Here is an 18,772-nt window from a genome sequence, read left to right as displayed (position 1 = left end):
GACAAAAGTGATGGGCATTCATTTTGCTACCATGTAACTTCCATGGAGGACTGACATGCTGGTGATCGTACCTCACGTTCCCCATTCTTGTAAAGATTTTCTTACATCATCCAGCACTGGTATGACAGATGAAAGGAACCCCCTAATAGCTCTCCTTTTCTTCCCATTCTCTTTTCCTTACCAGTACCCTTTAACCTGTGTCCTTTTGCAACTTCATTTCTAGTCAGTGCCCTGCCACCCTCTGGAGAGATCCGTAGAGCTGAGTACTAAAATTGTCATGATTGTCTTAATTGTTGAGGGAGGTAGAGGGGCGGGTTTGGGCAGCTAGGGTCCTGGGCCGGAAGAGAGGAGCTGGCAGGGAGGAAATCTGGCTTGAGGACAGGCCCCCCAGGACTGATGCCTTGGCAGTCTATTCAAATCCTTGGATGGCTGCACCGAGGTTATAACGAGAGCCAGCATTTCGCGTGTGCCAGGATCTATGCATTATCTCCTTTAATCCTTGTACAACCCGGGCACATAGGCACTATGATCTCTCTTTTAAAGATGAGGGCTGAGCCTCAGCAAGGTTAGGTCAGATTCCAAGTCCACACATCAACTAAGCAGCTGGTCCGTGCTGTGTCTCATCTCAGAGCTCAGGCTCGGACCACTCTGCCCCCCGCCCCACTATTAGACGTAGCTTCCTTCTTTACCTTTGTCCATTTGTCTCTCTCCTTTTAAAATGATGATTTCAGAAAGTATATTCATATTTTTTCTATACTTTGTAAACTCTTAAAGAGCAGCAAGGCAGTTCCTGGACCAAGACTCATGGGGCCCAAATTCTTACCTTTGTGTAGCCACCAACTCAGTGTATCACAGTGACACTGGGCCATTGGGCCTCAATTTGCCCATCTGTAAAATGAGGCAGTTGGACTAGATGGTACCTGAGGATGATTCAGCCACTAATATTGGGTGACTCCCCAGGGTCTAAGAGGGGCTCTGGGGCAAGACTCACCTGGACTGTCCCCACCTGGGATCTGAGGATTGGGAGGACAGCGCTTACGAATGCAATGACAGGATTTCCAAGTCCCAAATCAAAACACCCATTAACCGAACTACTGGGTGACAATAAGTTGCAATAGTGACATTAAACCTGCTCTAGAAATTCAAGTATATGGAAAATATGGTGGGTAAACCCACACCTACCATCTTAGGGAGGGTGAGGCACATCAGGAACTTCTTTATTTCTATCACCCCACCTCTCCTTCCACACCCAGACCCTGAACTGCTTGCTCCCCTGCCCCAAACACCAGCAGGCAAAATTAAGCTGGGGGCAGTGTTTCCGGCCTGTTATAAAAACATGCTCAGAATCCTGGGCGGTTTGCCTGTTATTCACATATATTTGCATGTTATTCACATATATTTGCATAGTGCCTTTTGTGAAGTGGTTCCAAGTCCGGTTTGTAAAATAAGAGATAGCATCAAATCAAGGCAGATAGGGTAACTGCATTTCCATTCGGAGCAAAGGTGGCTGCCCATAGGCCGCATGTTTTTAAAGCCAGCCATGGAAACCCTTCCCACCTTAGAAGAGAGAAAACATAATTAGGTAAATTCTCCATGGTGAGAAGCCCGCCTTTCCTCCCCTTTAATGAGGACAGAGCACTTGGAGGGAAAAAGTGCCAGATGGTGTGTGATTCTGTAAATCTTGTAAATGTTTAATAATTAATACTTGTTTTCCTTTCATTCTTCTCCACTCCATCATCTCCTTCCCTACTCAAGTACTGATCTCTGGTATCCTCCCAGGAATTAGGATCTCTTCAGCTGTTTATATAACCAGAGATTAAGTCCAATTTAAGAAGAAATTTGGGCAAAAAAAAAGCAGTCATCATGCTAAGAAAGCAGAAATGTTCGCCTTGGGGCTATGTTCTGAGGTTCAGGCTTAGCAGCCTCAGAGGAGCATCTGGTAAAAGCTTCTTGTGGACACCTGGGTCGGGGGTGGGGCAGTTGACTAGCCTCTGCAAAGCTGGAACAAATGAGAGCAAATAGTCAATGACACCCGGCCTCCTCTCTGGAAAAGGTCTGCTGCACTTGTGAGATAAGATAAAACTCTAATACAAATAATGATTTAGTTTCTCCCCTTCTGCGCTTGCTTACTCTGCTGTGTTATCTCATTTTTTGTAGGCTTGACCCTGGTACAGTTTGTGATTTTCTAGGTGGGTAGTTGTTACATCTTTGTGCATGGTGGGTGTCTCGTGCAGAGAATGTATGTAGCTTGACCCCTGCTTCTCCTCCCCGCTCTCTACCCGCTACCCACTCTGATGAGCCTGCCTGACTCTGAGGCAAAATAAGGCATTACTTCAATAAGCCGTTACTCAAAGTGGATTGGAATGACCAGTCATTACAGAGTGAGCTGCATCAGCCTTGTATCTCTAATTGCCCATCATGAAAGAGCAGGTGAGGGATGTGCAGGGGAGGGAGGGTCCACAGCAGCATAGCTTTGGAGCACTTCCTGGGTGAAGGGGGAGGTGGGGCGGTCTGGGCAGTGACCGCTGCTGCAGTGGTCCCTCTGAGTCAGCGGCTCTTGACCTCCGTCAAGGTGCCGAAGAGTCACCTGCGCTTCTTGTGGAAAGTGCAGATTCCCGGGCTTCAACTCCAGAAATTCTGGTTCTGTCCATATGGGGAAGGTCTCAGATCATTCTGATGCAGGCAGCCCGGGATCAGAAACACTTGGAAGGATAATAGGCTGCTTGCCGAGGAGGAAGAGGCCAGGAGGAGAAGCAGAGCAGAGCGTGAGGAAGCAGAGGGTAGCAGGAGGCAGTAAAAACAATAAGGTGTTTGGAGTCAAACTAGATTCCAATCTCAGCAACGTTCCCACTTAAACTTTTCTAGCGTTCTTTCTTCATGTATAAAAAGAAGGGAAATAACCATGGTAGTAATAGGTAATATGCGATGAGTCCTTAGCACAGAGCTCTGTGTTTTAGCGGGTTGCTTCATTTAACCCTCACAGTAACACTGAAAGGAAGGCGTAACATCATCTCGCTTTTACACGTGAGGAGACTGAGGCACAGACTGAGCATACAGTTTGCCTAAAGAGCCCCACTTCTGACAATTGTTGCAGATGGGATTTGAACCCAAGAAGCCTGAGTTGGGGGAATTCAGTGAGAAAATGTAGAGAAAATATCTAGCTCCTGCCTGTCACTGAGGGCTCGTTTCCTGCCTTCACAGTGTTGCTGAGAGATGGCCCATCGGCTGACCTTCTGGATCAGCATTTATCAGCCACCTGCCCTACCGGGATTGCTGAAGGGCTGGGGGCTGCGTAGTGAGATGAAGAGCCCTGGGTCTGAAGACCCTCTGAGCTTTGATTTCCTCATCTCTAAGTGAGTGCAGCAATCCCCTTGTGTCTCAGGGTGCCACGATCAAATGAGACCATGCCTGTGCAAAGAATTCTGTATACTCTAGTGTGCTTTACAAATATGCAATCCCATTAAAACATATAATGGCTTCAGTCGTTAAACAGAGGAGCCCAAACTGTCTCCTTCAGGTGTCACTCTCCTCTCTTCTAGTGGCTTCCGATGATCTCTTGGGTAAAATTTAAATGTTTGCTAACATGTTTTCAGATCATGGCTTAGTCTTCCTTTCCTGATGGGCCTCGTTCTCTAGCGGGTGGAGAAGGTGAGAGTTTAGGTGAAAGTGTTGATGAAGACTTCATCCCAAGGAATCCAGGAGGGGTTCCTGCCAGCATGGAGGGCATCCCACAACATTCCAGAATATTCCATGTATTCCAAAAGGTGGAGGAGTTCACCCACAGGCCAAGACTTGAGATCTTCGAAGAGAGACCACCCTCTTCTACTTGCCCCTTGCTGTGATAAACACAGTCTAACTCCAATAGCTGATAGACTTTGTGGCACTTATACATTTTGTAACATCTTTGACTCAGACGTAATCAGTGTCTGGTACCTCCTGTTGGAGGTTTTGCTGAGCTAAGTTTGCATTGAGATGCTGTTTAAGTGAGGACCTCCTTTTGGGCAAAGTCAACTGGACCCACAGATAGGTATGTGGCGAGAGCCACAGTTTCTAGACTGGACCATAAAAGCAAACCAGAAAAATGAGTTTGCTTGAGTTACTGTCTTCCTTTTCTCAGAGTCTCCTCATTATGGTTCTTAGAAAAACCTCAGAGCCACAAAAGAGAAATAATAATAATTTTGCCCATAATGAGAGTTTGCAAATAAAATTTTTTGGCAAATCAGCACCATCCTCCCACATAGAAAATACCTATACACTTCCTCCTGGAAGAAAGAGGATCATTTTCTACTGGGAAAAGTAGATAGTAGACCTGGGAAAAGTGCAGTTTTTTTAAAAAAAGAAAAAAATCTTTCTCACTTTCTGGTAATAGGTAGAACTCACCTGTTAAAAAACCTGTATCTCACCAGATAAGACCTTCTTAATTAGGTCTTCTCTGTAAGGGAGACTGGAATTTGGGGAGGGATGGGCTTGAGTTCATTTTTACAAAATTCAATTCCATTCTTTTCCATTCTATTCTATTTCCTTTGGTACAAGTTAATAAACACCAAGGAACTGTTGTGGGTCAGGGAACTGTGTAATCCTGGGAGACAGAAATGGAAGACATTGGCTTGTACTTCTGCTCTGCTAGTTCCAGACTGGAAATGGGCATCTCTGGGCCCAGGGCTGCTCCTTTTTGGGCAGGGCGAGATCAGAGAAGGCAAAAAAGCCACAAAGAACCAGGATCAAAAATTGGATTTAGTGGTTAGGCAAAAGGAGTTGAAGTAAGGGGACACGGAGACTTAACTCTAAGCAGACCATCTGGGTACAACTGTGGGCGTTGCTGGGACAATAGAATTGGAGAGTTTGTAGTGTACTTCACACGCTTGGCTTCACTTCATCAATCATACAGCCCTGATTTTACAGATGAAGACACTAACCCTCAGTCATGACTTGTTCAGGGTCTTGAGGTTTCTACTTGGCCAAGATGGGACACAGAGCCCATGTCTTCTGCCTCCTGGTCTGTTGTTCTTTCTGCACTGCTACAGCCTCAATGAACACCCTGCATCCACAGACCATCCTGCCCCCCTAAAAGTACTTCCTAAAAGTTATCTTCATTTATGTTTTGCTAAAACCCCCCACCTGGAATAAAGTAGCCTTTGGGAACTGTGGGTTTAATTGTTGTTTTGGTATTTAGGAATATAGGGCAAAGCCTTAGTTTCCTCAACTCTAAAAGCTGGGTCTGGATGAGGTACTATCTAGCATTGTTTCAGTGTGAGCAATCTGTGATTCTGAAATCTGTTATTACATGAGTTCACACATCACTTTTTGGGTCTTCCAAAACTCACACTGATTTTGAGAACAGTGTTCGTGCCAAATTCATTAGAGTTTGAAAACAGAGCTATATTTCAGCTCTTTGGAGGCCAAAAATGAACTCTGATATTTTTGCAAGTGTGAAAATTCTTTCAGTCATGCCAAATTAACTCAAAACATCTGAATGGTCTGCTTCCAGGTATCATAACATTTTCTCTTTTAGGCTTGGAATTTGATTTTAGAGAATTTCGATTCTCATAGATGTTGTAGTAAGAGACAAAGTCGCGGAGAACCTTGATGGAATGATATTTGCTGGGTGGGCTGAGGGCCAGCTATTGTTCTTGCTGATTGTCAGTAGAGAAGAGAGAATTATTTGCTAACTATCCCCGGAATCTCTGTCAATTAGCTTGGAATTTGAGGGATTTTCCTGATGTGTTTTATGGAGGTCATTTATCTGGGGGGTAGCAAGGGTGCAGGTGAAAAGTTTTAACCCTGCAGTGGAAGACAGGCTGGCTCAGAAAACCAGCTTAGATGGGAATCTCACCTCATTTAAATCAACCATCTGGTGACCCCGTGGGGCAGCCATCTTCACCAGGCTCATTTCTGTCCCATACCATGGACAACATAGAAACAATTTAAGACCTGATCTACAGAGAGTAGCTTTAGAATAACTTTCTCAAAATCCAACCTAGGTTCCTAGGCCTGACTCTAAGCCTATGATCTCTTAAAATCTCTGTGGCAGGGGGCTGGACTCTATGTTTTAATAAGTGTCCAAGTGATACTTATACATACTGTAGACAAACAGCCACTGCCATACAGTCTTCTAAAGGAAACAAAATTTATACAGAAAACAGAAAGCAGTTATCACAACAAAATCCCATGCTTTATAGAGTTGCAAATAATAAAGCACCATCTAGGTGACCAGGTTTTGTGAAGTCCATGGGTTGCTGGAAAGGTGGAGAGAAGACCCTGTAGACCCCTTACGCCTGCTAGAACCTATGAAACAAGATGCATCAAAGAGGCAAAGAATAAGGTAGACAGGAAAGTAAGAGATGGGTGCTGGTTGGATCGTGGCAGGGAAACGCATGGATGCAACAGAACCCAAGCTTGACCTTGAGAGAGGGAGAAACTATGGATAGCTAACATTTGGTTGAAGAGGTATTCAACCTTTAAAAGATTTTGGTATCTTATAGGCTGTGTAGCTGCTTTCATGGACTTTAAACACTTACAGTGTGTGTGGGGGGGCGGGTTGGGGAAGGAGGGCAAAGCGTGATAAGCACAGGAAGATGGAAGTAACAGAGGAGACAGCAGAGAAGCCAAGAGATGATCCATACAGCTCAAGCAAGAGCCACATCACCCAGAGTTCTAAGTTCAGAAGTGAGCAAGGACACGGGGCCTTGCAAGGATGGTGAGAAAGTGGGTGAAGGCTGGGGAAGCTGAGCTAAACTGTGGGGGTTAGGAGGAAGGTGCGTAAAATAAATAGAATGGAGTGAGAGGGCTCCCTTTGGGGGAGCGAAGGCTAGGAGAAAAACAAAGGTCTGGAATGGGCATTCACTGATTCCATGGTTTGGTTGTGGATTAGAATTCTGAGTTTCTACTATCTTACTGAAACCATCTTCCAAGAACTGCAGCCCTTGCTTGGAGCTCAGGTGGGCAGAGTGATGCTGTGTTCTCCCAAGAGCAGAGCCTTGCAGCCTCGGAGGGGATCTCAGCCAGCCTCAGTTTGCACAGATCCAGTATCGGGGGTGGGTAGGACACAGAGCAGCCCGTTGCCTGCATGCAAGCTTCCTTCATGAGTTCCAGTGACCAATCTATTTCTCCTTTATCTCTGGCTCTTAGTTTGCAAGAGGGAACCAAAATTTTAATTAAGCCAAGAGGTTAAGCAGTTGTTTGACCTGCTGGCTCTGCAGAGAGGGGCGGAGGTGGAGGCCCGGGAACAGGAGGAGGCAAGGAGCCTTTGTTTATAGGAAGCGCCTTCCACTCGCTGAGTTCCAGCCCAGCTGCAGAAGACACGAAGGGTGTGATTATCAGGCTGGCTGCAAATGGGAACACACTGAAGCTTTGTTTGGGCTTGTGGGGAGTTTTTGGTAAATTTTTTTGCTTTCAACCCCCCGTAAAAATATTTGGGGATTCAGTGGTGCGGATTCTGCCTTTCTCACATCAAGCCCACACTTTCTCTTCCTAGAATATATGTGGGGCAGTGTTGATTTCCCTCCTGGGCACCGCAGTTTCTCAGTAGCCCTGGCTGCCCCAGTGCTCCCACTTCTCCGGTACACAGAGCAGATGGTGTCTAACAAGTCTCCACTCTGCCCGCAGGCTGTGCTTCCCCCATGAAAATGAGCCGGTGGTGGGAATGTTGTTTCCTGGAAGCTCACAGAGATTCCTCTAATCCAGCAGGTCCTGTTTATTTGATTACTTTTTTAGAACAACTGTTTTTTCATTGAAAAGGGGACAATGCTGACATTCAGAGGCTCCCTAATTCCTCTAAGTCAGTAGAGCTGAGCGGAGCTTGAACTGAGAGCCACCTGAAGCCTGAGGCGCCCCACCAGTGCCCGTGGTGGCTGGGGCGTTTGCCATTGTCATCAGTGGGGACTAGCTGGACCCGTCTCAGACTCAGGGTGGAATCAGGGGCTGTTGATTTCAAGTTTCTATTTTCAGGGGTCGAGAAGGTAGGTATTTTAAGTCTCTTATTTAGATTTAGCTAAAACTTGTCTCTGGCTGGCACCCATTTTGGTCCTTGTCATCAAGCTTACAGGACCCCCTGAGCAGATGACTGACCTCAGTAGACACAGACCTAAGTTCCCCAGGCCGCTTCCTTTACCACCCATCCCCCCGAACCCAGGCCTGTGGTTTGGCCCACCTCATCCCTGGTTCCACAGGACACACACGTGTGTTCCAGAACCTCTGGCTTCTGAGCTTCTTTGAGGAAAATGTGCCTGTTTAGAGCAGATCATTTTAGAGATACGAGGGCTTAGGGAAATAATGATTTGATGGTTTCCTCTATTGCAAGCCTAGCTAGGGCTTAGACATGTTCCTGAATCAGTATGCTCTCCTAAATTTTGTGTTGCTTCTTGCCTACGATCAATTCAACAAATGTGTAATACATGACTATCACATGCGAGGTGCCAGATGCTGACATTATCCCTTAATTTATATGTCACTTTGTAACTTTCAAGGTACTTTTCCAGGTGTGGGCTCAGTGGATTTCCCCTCTGTTGCTGAGCAGGTACTAATAGCCTCATTTTAAAATGAGGCTAGTAGAGGCAGGTGATGGGTGTCTGAAGTCACAGAACCAGTAAAAGGTGAGATGGGGATGTGACACATGTGTTTTGACTGGGAGAACAGAGCATCTTCCACTACATCACAGTCACGTAGAGATCGAAGCCTGAAGATCTGCTAAGAGATTCACTGAGACGAGCCCTTGGAAATTGGAGACAGTAAAGTAAGGAAGAAACACAGACCATGAGCCAGGGCAGAGGGTCCAGCAACACTAACTGCTCCACCCAAGTGCCTGGAGCTGACAGTAGCAGGTTAGAGTAGGGTTAAGAGCTGGCTAGGCTACCCACTGGCTGTGTGACTTGGCCACTTTGTTAACCTCTCTTTGCCTCTGCTTCCCATATGTAAATGGGAATACTAAAAATTCTCGATTCATGTGGTATGAACATTAAATGAATTACTGTCTGCATAGTCTTAGAGCACTGCCTGGCATACTGTAAGTGCCACATAAGTGCTGGTTAAATTTGAAAAAAGCTTTGCTCCCAAGCTGGGCTTAGCCAGCTTCTGGGGATGAGGGTATAAGTGGGGTCACACATTCTATCAAGCCCTGGCCTCTATCAAGAGGGCTGCGACTGAACACATGCAAGGAAATAAGCCGGCGTTATTGTCAATGAGCAGGAGCTACTCTCAAATTCGCAATATTTTCTAAAGTAAATAATGTGCACTTGCTTTGAGAATTAGAGAAAATATTTGAAGTCATTGCTGTACTGGATAATCCAGGATGGGTATGGATACCTATGTACCTGGGCACATTACGGGCCTGGCTGAGGAAGAGCTGCCTTATAGAATTATGAATGCTCATGATGAAAGAGATCTTAATGATCAACTAATTCCGACTCTTCATAGATCCAGCCCTCTCCTCCGGAGATCAGGAAACCAAGGTCCAGAGAGGGCAATCGACTTGCCTAGAGTCACACGGTTAATATGCCCGAGTCACCCAACCTTTTGAATTTTTTTTTTTTTCCTGTCCGAATTGAAGACCTGGTGTCCTGGTCCTTGGGAAATTGGCTGAGGGTGCTTGTTGTCCCAGCTTGGTGCTTGTTCTGGACCCAGCTCTGAAGACTTTAATGGATGATGGGATTCCCCTGGAAGTTAGAGCTCTGTTTTTTTTTCCTGGAGGACTGGTGACACCTCACAGAGGGAGAAAATTTCTGGATCTTTCCACCCCTAGTCCTGCTGCTCCTGGATACTATGGTGGCCTACCATATACTCTCAGGGGATCTTAGCAAACCAGGAACAAATTCCAAAGGCATCCCGGGTGGCTATAAAGCTTATGGGTAGGTTCAGAAACCTAACAGAACCCCAAGTCCTTGGGTCAGATCGTTTAAGACAGAGATGATGTACAACTTACCAGTTTTTTCTTTGCCAGAGACATCCCCAACACACACTTGTTTTAAAAATGGTGGTGGGGACTCTTGGAGGGCACACAAAAGGAGTGTGCACATTGGGACCCAGGGGAAGGAGCAGTGACCCCATAGGAGACTGAACCAGACCTACCTGCTGGTGTTGGTGGGTCTCCTGCAGAGGAGGGGGTGGCTGTGGCTCACCGTGAGGACAAGGACATCGGCAGCAGAAGTTCTGGGAAGTAATCCTTGGCATGAGCCCTCCCAGAGTCTGCCATTAGCCCCACCAAAGAGCCCAGGTAGGCCCTGGTGTTGGGTTGCCTCAGGCCAAACAACCAACAGAGAGGGTACCCAGCCCCACCCGTCAGCAGTCAAATGGATTAAAGTTTTACTGAGCTCTGCCACCACAGCAACAGTCAGCTCTACCCACCACCCGTCCCTCCCATCAGGAAACTTGCACAAGCCTCTTAGATAGCCTCATCCACCAGAGGGCAGAGAGCAGAAGCAAGAAGAACTACAATCCTGCAGCCTGCGGAAAAAAAACCACATTCACAGAAACATAGATAAGATGAAAAGTCAGAGGCCTATGTACCAGATGAAGGAACAAGATAAAACCCCAGAAAAACAACTAAATGAAGTGGAGATAGGCAACCTTCCAGAAAAAGAATTCAGAATAATGATAGTGAAGATGATCCAGGACCTCAGAAAAAGAATGGAGGCAAAGATCGAGAAGATGAAAGAAATGTTTAACAAAGACCTAGAAGAATTAAAGAACAAACACCTAGAAGAATTAAAGAACAAACAAACAGAGATGAACAATACAATAACTGAAATGAAAAACACACTAGAAGGAATCAATAGCAGAATAACTGAGGCAGAAGAACGGATAAGTGACCTGGAAGACAGAATGGTGGAATTCCTTCTGTGGAACAGAATAAAGAAAAAAGAATGAAAAGAAATAAAAACAGCATAAGAGACCTCTGGGACAACATTAAACACAACAACATTTGCATTATAGGGGTCCCAGAAGGAGAAGAGAGAGAGAAAGGACCCGAGAAAATATTTGAAAAGATTATAGTCGAAACCTTCCCTAACATGGGAAAGGAAATAACCACCCAAGTCCAGGAAGATCACAGAGTCCCAGGCAGGATAAACCCAAGGAGAAACACGCCCAGACACATAGTAATCAAATTGGCCAAAGTTAAAGACAAAGAAAAATTATTGAAAGCAACAAGGGAAGAACAACAAACAACATACAAGGGAACTCCCATAAGGTTAACAGCTGATTTCTCAGCAGAAACTCTACAAGCCAGAAGGGAGTGGCGTGATATATTTAAAGTGATGAAAGGCAAGAACCTACAGCCAGCATTACTCTACCCGGCAAGAATCTCATTCAGATTCGACTGAGAAATCAAAAGCTTTACAGAAAAGCAAAAGCCAAGGGAATTCAGCACCACGAAACCAGCTCTAAAATAAACACTAAAGGAACTTCTCTAAGTGGGAAACACAAGAGAAGAAAAGGACCTACAAAAACAAACCCATAACAATTAAGAAAATGGTAATAGGAACATACATATTGATAATTACCTTAAACGTGAATGGATTAAATGCTCCAACCAAAAGACACAGGCTCACTGAATGGATACAAAAACAATACCCATATATGTGCTGCCTACAAGAGACCCACTTCAGACCTAGGAACACATACAGACTGAAAGTGAGGGGATGGAAAAAGATATTCCATGCAAATGGAAGTCAAAAGAAAGCTGGAGTAGCAATACTCATATCACATAAAATAGACTTTAAAATAAAGGATGTTACAAGAGACAAGAAAGGACACTACATAATGATCAAGGGATCAATTCAAGAAGAAGATATAACAATTATAAGTATATATGCACCCAACATAGGAGCACCTCAATACATAAGGCAACTGCTAACAGCTCTAAAAGAGGAAATCAACAGTAACACAATAATAATGAGGGACGTTAACACCTCACTTACAGCAATGGCCAGCTCATCCAAACAGATAGTTAATAAGGAAACACAAGCTTTAAATGACACAATAGACCAGATAGATTTAATTGATATTTATAGGACATTCCATCCAAAAACAGCATATTACACTTTCTTCTCAAGTGCACACAGAACATTCTCCAGGCTAGATTACATCTTGGGTCACAAATCAAACCTCAGTAAATTTAAGAAAATTGAAATCACATCAAGCATCTTTTCTGACCACAACGCTATGAGATTAGAAATCAATTACAGGGGAAAAAATGGAAAAAAACACAAACACATGGAGGGCAAACAATACAGTACTAAATAACCAAGAGATCACTGAAGAAATCAGAGAGGAAATTTTAAAAAAACCTAGAAACAAATTACAACAAAACATGATGATCCAAAACCTATGGGATGCAACAAAAGCAGTTCTAAGAGGGAAGTTTATAGCAATACAAGACTACCTCAAGAAACAGAAAAATCTCAAATAAACAATCTAACCTTACACCTAAAGGAACTAGAGAAAGATTAACAAATAAAACCCAAAGTTAGTAGAAGGAAAGAAATCATAAAGATCAGAGCAGAAATAAATGAAATAGAAACAAAACAATAGCAGAGATCAATAAAACTAAAAGCTGATTCTTTGAGAAGGTAAACAAAATTGATAAACGTTTAGCCAGACTCATCAAGAAAAAGAGGTAGAGGACTCAAATCAATAAAATTAGAAATGAAAAAGGAGAAGTTACAATGGACATCTCAGAAATACAAAGCATCATTAGAGACTACTACAAGCAACTCTATGCCAATAAAATGGACAACCTGGAAGAAATGGACAAATTCTTAGAAAGGTATAACCTTCCAGTACTGAACCAGGAAGAAATAGAAACTATGAACAGACCAAACACAAGGAATGAAATTGAAACTGTGATTAAAAATCTTTCAACAAACAAAACTCCAGGACCAGATGGCTTCACAGGTGAATTCTATCAAACATTTAGAGAAGAGCTAACACCCATCCTTCTCAAACTCTTCCAAAAAACTGCAGAGGAAGGAACACTCCCAAACTCATTCTACGAGGCCACCATCACCCTGATACCAAAACCAAACAAAGATACTACAAAAAAGAAAATTACAGAACAATATCATTGATGAATATAGTGGCAAAATCCTCAACAAAATACTAGTAAACAGAATCCAGCAACACATTAAAAGGATCATACACCATGATCAAGTGGGATTTATCCCAGGGATGCAAGGATTCTTCAATATACACAACTCAATCAATGTGATACATCATATTAAAAAATTGAAAAACCATATGATCATCTCAATAGATGCAGAAAAAGCTTTTGACAAAATTCAACACCCATTTATGATAAAAACTCTCCAGAAAGTGAGCATAGAAGGAATCTACCTCAACAAAATAAAGGCCATATACGACAAACCTACAGTAAACATCATTCTCAATGGTGAAAAACTGAAAGCATTTCCGCTAAGATCAAGAACAAGACAAGGATGTCCACTCTCGCCACTATTATTCAACATAGTTTTGGAAGTCCTAGCCCCGGCAATCAGAGAAGAAAAAGAAAAAAAGGAATACAAATTGGAAAAGAAGAAGTAAAACTGTCACTGTTTGCAGATGCCATGACACTATACATAGAGAACCCTAAAGATGCCACCAGAAAACTACTAGAGCTAATCAATGAATTTGTTAAAGTAGCAGTATACACAATTAATGCCCAGAAATCTCTTGCATTCCTATACAGTAATGATGAAAAATCTGGAAGAGAAGTTAAGGAAACACTCCCATTTACCATTGCAACAAAACGGATATAATATCTAGGAATAAACCTACCTAGGGAGACAAAAGACCTGTATGCAGAAAACTATAAGACACTGATGAAAAAAATTAAAGATGATACCAACAGATAGAGAGATATGCCATGTTCTTGGATTGGAAGAATCAATATTGTGAAAATGACTATACTACCCAAAGCAATCTACAGAGTCAATGCAATCCCTGTCAAATTACCAATGGCATTTTTTACAGAACTAGAACAAAAAAATCTTAAAATTTGTATGTAGACACAAAAGATCACAGATAGCCAAAGCAGTCTTGAGGGAAAAAAACAGAGTTGGAGGAATCGGACTCCCTGACTTCAGACTATACTACAAAGCTACAGTAATCAAGACAATATGGTACTGGCAGAAAAACAGAAATATAGATGAATGGAACAGGATAGAAAGCCCAGAGATAAACCCACACACCTAGGATCAACTAATCTATGACAAAGGAGGCAAGTATATACAATGGAGAAAAGACAGTCTCTTCAGTAAGTGGTGCTGGGAAAACTGGACAGCTACCTGTAAAAAATGAAAGTAGAACACTCCCTAACACCGTACACAAAAATAAACTCAAAATGGAATAGAGACCTAAATGTAAGACTGGACACTATAAAACTTTAGAGGAAAACATAAGAAGAACACCCTTTGACATAAATCACAGCAAGATCTTTTTTGATCCACCTCCTAGAGTAATGGAAATGAAAACAAAATAAACAAATGGGACCTAGTGACACTTAAAAGCTTTTGCACAGCAAAGGAAACCATAAACAAGACAAAAAGACAACCCTCAGAATGGGAGAAAATATTTGCAAATGAATCAATGGAGAAAGGATTAATCTCTGAAACATATAAACAGCTCATGCAGCTCAATAGTAGAAAAACAAACAACCCAATCCAAAAATGGGCAGAAGACCTAAATAGGCATTTCTCCAAAGAAGACATACAGATGGCCAAGAAGCACATGAAAAGCTGCTCAACATCACTAATTATTAGAGAAATGCAAATCAAAACTACAGTGAGGTATCACCTCACACCAGTTACAATGGGCATCATCAGAAAACCTACAAACAACAAATGCTGGAGAGGGTGTGAAGAAAAGGGAACACTCTTGCACTGTTGGTGGGAATGTAAATTGAGTACAGCCACTATGGAGAACAGCATGGAGGTTCTTTAAAAAAGTAAAAATAGATTTACCATATGACCCAGCAATCCCACCACTGGGCATATACCCAGAGAAAACCATAATTCAAAAGGACACGTGCACCCCAGTGTTCATTGCAGCACTGTTTACAATAGCCAGGACATGGAAGCAACCTAAATGCCCATCAACAGTTGAATGGATAAAGAAGATGTGGTACATATACACAATGGAATATTACTCAGCCATAAAAAGGAACGAAATTGGGTCATTTGTAGAGACGTGAATGGATCTGGAGACTGTCATACAGAGTGAAGTAAGTCAGAGAGAGAAAAACGAATATTGTGTATTAACACATATATGTAGAACCTAGAAAAATGGTACAGATGAACTGGTTTGCAGGGCATTAATTGAGACACAGATGTAGAGAACAAACGTATGCACACCAAGGGGGGACAGTCTTGGGGGTTGTAGTTGTGGAATGAATTGGGAGATTGGGATTGACATGTATACACTAATATCTATAAAGTGGATAACTAATAAGAAACTGCTGTATAAAAAGATAAATAAAATAAAGTTAAAAAATTAAAAAAAAACGGTAGTGGGGGTGATGAATCGAGCCTATATGGTTATGCAAATCTGGGTGAAAGACCAATGTTCCTTAATCCAGTTTGAGCCAAAGAGTGATGGTAATGAGTGCTAATGTTAATCTTCATCATGAACTAAGTACTCCTGTTACATCTGCTTTACTGATGAGGAAATTGGGGCCCAGAGATGTTAAACAACCTGCCCATGATTAGACAACTAGAAAGAGGCTGAGCAGAGCATCCAAATGCTACCTGATGCCCCAGCCAGGACACTGATCTCCATGATGTACTCCCTCTGCAAACACATGGCAGTAAACAGACCACACAAAATGTACAGTGAATGTGCAGAGAAGGAGATGATAAGATAATTCACATCAGTACAGACTGAGGTGTTCAAAGGCAGAAGCTATTTAAAGAGAATGAAAGGGAAAGGAAGGTCCAATTAGAATCCAAATAGAGAGGAAGCAGGATGCAAAAGCAAATTGGGAAAAGGGGAGATAACAGAGGGACTCTTAGGAAGAAGGTGAGAGGAAAAGAAAAGCACAGGAGGAATGTCCTCTTCCACCCAAACCCACCTCATGAAATAGCTTGGGCCAAGTTTTTCTCTTCCTAAGTTATAGCTGGCTGCAGCCGACTGTTTGCATAGTGTGTGGATTGAAATATTTTATTGCTTTATGGAGGCTATAAAATAAATGTGATTAAAGGCAACAATGACACTTCAGTTCTAGTGGATGAAGTTGGGATGCTGAAGCCTGGGCTTTATCTGAGCAAGGTTTTTTCAATCAGGGAAGAGGGTTCCATTTCTCATTTTTGTGTTGGGAAGACAGCATAAGAATGGATGGAGAATAAGAGTTTTTAAAGAGTCAAGATTTTAAAAAGAGGTTCTGAAGGTGTTCCACTGGAGGTGGGAAGCAGAAATGGAGAGACATAAAGGCTTAGTATATGAAAGCAGGGTATGCAGGGAATGATTGGTCTCTTAAAGGAAACAGATGTGGGGTCTGAAGTATGAATAGAAGGGAATGAGATGAAAGAAATCTTGAGCGTGCTAAAATGATAGTATTTCTTAAAGGGATTAGGGTAGAATGTTTTTTCCCCCAGGAAAGTTCTGACAGAAGGAAATATGAAGAATTTAAGGATTCAAGGTGAGGTAAGGCCAAAGGTCCACTATGAGAAGCAAAAGAGCAAGAGACTTTAGGAATTAGTGTCCACAAATGGAGGGAATGGTGAGTTCCAGTAACTGGGCTGTAGGAGAAGAACCACTTTTTCTAAGAAAAATGCAAATCAGATCTGCGAATATTGACAGTTGAGAACTGTGTTAGGTGCTCGGGGCTAGAGGAGGGCGTAGGCAGGTATGATGCTACAAAATAAGTACAATAAACACCTTCCATCTTCATTAAGGATTTTATACCCTACTGAGGGACGGTGATATCAGCACCTCCCTCCATAACATGATACAGAGTGGAGTAAAGATAAAATGCAGTCACTGAAATAGGAATTTGGACCTTAAGTGGAAGAGTGATGAGATTCATAACATGCTGGAGGACACAGAGTCAAGGAAGGTTTCACAGAGGAGGTGGCATTTCTAATGGATCTTGAAGGATGAAGATTTTGTGAAAGAAAGAAATTCAAGCCTTCATATTATGCAAAAACCAATGCAGGAGAGCCCAGGGCATTCTGGTTTGGGTGAAAGAGTGAAGGTCTAGAATAGCTGGGTCCAAGGCAGTTAGGAGGTTAGAAGAGAAACCAAATCACATGACCTTTTGGAACCATGCTGATAATCCTGGATTTAATTTTATAGGCTAGTGTTTCTCAACCAGTTTTCTGCCTTCACACCTTTTATATGCACAGTACAACGATCCCAGCTTTCAATAGGACCCCTGCTCTACTGAGGGGCCATATCAGAATTGGAGAGCGGTGGACTTTTAAGGAGGAAAATGGTACGATCAGAGCTGAAAGATGCATTCACTGGGATGGAGACTGAAACCAGGAAAAGCAACTTGTAAGTAATTATGGTTATCCAAGTAGAGACGATGAGGGCCTGAACACACTATGAGTGTATAGAGGTAGAAATGACTGGGCTTCATTTTTTAAACTGAAGTATAGTTGATTTACAACGTTGTGTTAGTTTCAGTTGTACAGTGAAGTGATTCAAATATACATATATATATTTATATATACATATTCTTTTCCATTGTAGGCTAAGATATCAAATAGAATTACCTGTCCTACACAGTAGGTCCTTGTTATCTGTTTTATATATAGTCGTGTGTATCTCTTAATACCAAGTTCCTAAGTTATCCCTTCCCTGCCTTCCCCCTTTGGTAACCATACATTTCTTTCCTGTGTCTGTGAGGCTGTTTCTGTTTTGTAAATAAGCTCATTTGTATCATTTTCTTAGATTCCACATATAAGTGATATGGTATTTGTCTTTCTCTGGGCTTCATTCATTTTTGCCTTGACTGAACACCCACAATGGGCCAGGCACTGAGTCTATTACTGGGGATATAAATATTAAACCTCAAGAACTACTACACATTGCTTACAGTCTGTGAGGCAAGTAAATCAATACTGAACTATGTAGAGGCCATGACAGAAGTAATGGAGGAATTTTTAGGAACACAGAGAAGAGGTGTTTAATTACATATGGTTTCAAAAAAGCCTTCCTGAAGTGAATAGAGTTGAACTGAGGGTTAAAAGATAAGTAAGTACCACCCAGGTGGAAAAAGGGAAGACAGGCCAGGAGGGGTTGGGGAGGATGAGAGAGCATGTACAAATACACAATGGCATGGAATGGCATATGACACAAGAAGAAGAGCAAACATTTAGGCCAAAAATGGAAACTAGTTGCTGTATATCGAGCCAGGCAATGTATTAGTAAACGGTCATGTGTTACTGCATATAACCTTTGGAATGTACATCGTATGGGCTGCAGAGACCATGGCCAAAGGTTGAATGAAGACTGCCGTATCAAGGAGTTTGGAATTTAAGTGTAAAGTACCATAACTCAGATTTGTGTTTTAGAAAGATTATTCTGGCAGCAGTGTGAAGGATGAATGGAAGGGGCAGAATTTGGGAAGCAGGCAAACAAGTTAGGCAATAAGGGCTGATGGTAATGGCAAAGGGGACGAGTATGAGAAAGCATGAATAGGAGCAGTTAGCATGAATGGTGATGGATCAGACGTGATGGAAGAGAAAGGAGCCTAGGAGGAGCCCAGGTTTCTGAGCTGATGACTGTGGTTGACAGTAGTGTGATTCACAGAGCTAGAGAATGAAGTAAGGAGGTGGGGGTG

At 42.7% G+C, this 18,772-nt stretch overlaps 1 long non-coding RNA gene across 3 annotated transcripts in view; it reads left to right on the top strand.

Moving 5' to 3' along the window:
- Window positions 1-18,772, top strand: part of LOC149749530 (uncharacterized) — a 166,701-nt gene extending 147,929 nt beyond the window's left edge. For all 3 annotated transcript variants that reach the window (XR_016392629.1, XR_016392632.1, XR_016392631.1), the window contains one exon: window positions 1-18,772. This exon is cut by the window's left edge and continues 44,183 nt beyond it. This is a non-coding gene — a long non-coding RNA (uncharacterized LOC149749530).

The sequence above is a fragment of the Delphinapterus leucas genome, chromosome 3, assembly GCF_059928025.1.
Source record: "Delphinapterus leucas isolate spDelLeu-1000000601 "Yukka" chromosome 3, BTC_Dleu_Yukka2, whole genome shotgun sequence".
NCBI classification, from domain to species: Eukaryota; Metazoa; Chordata; class Mammalia; order Artiodactyla; family Monodontidae; genus Delphinapterus; species Delphinapterus leucas.
Note: the sequence above shows the minus strand (reverse complement) of the source record. Positions and strands in the feature narration are given on the sequence as shown.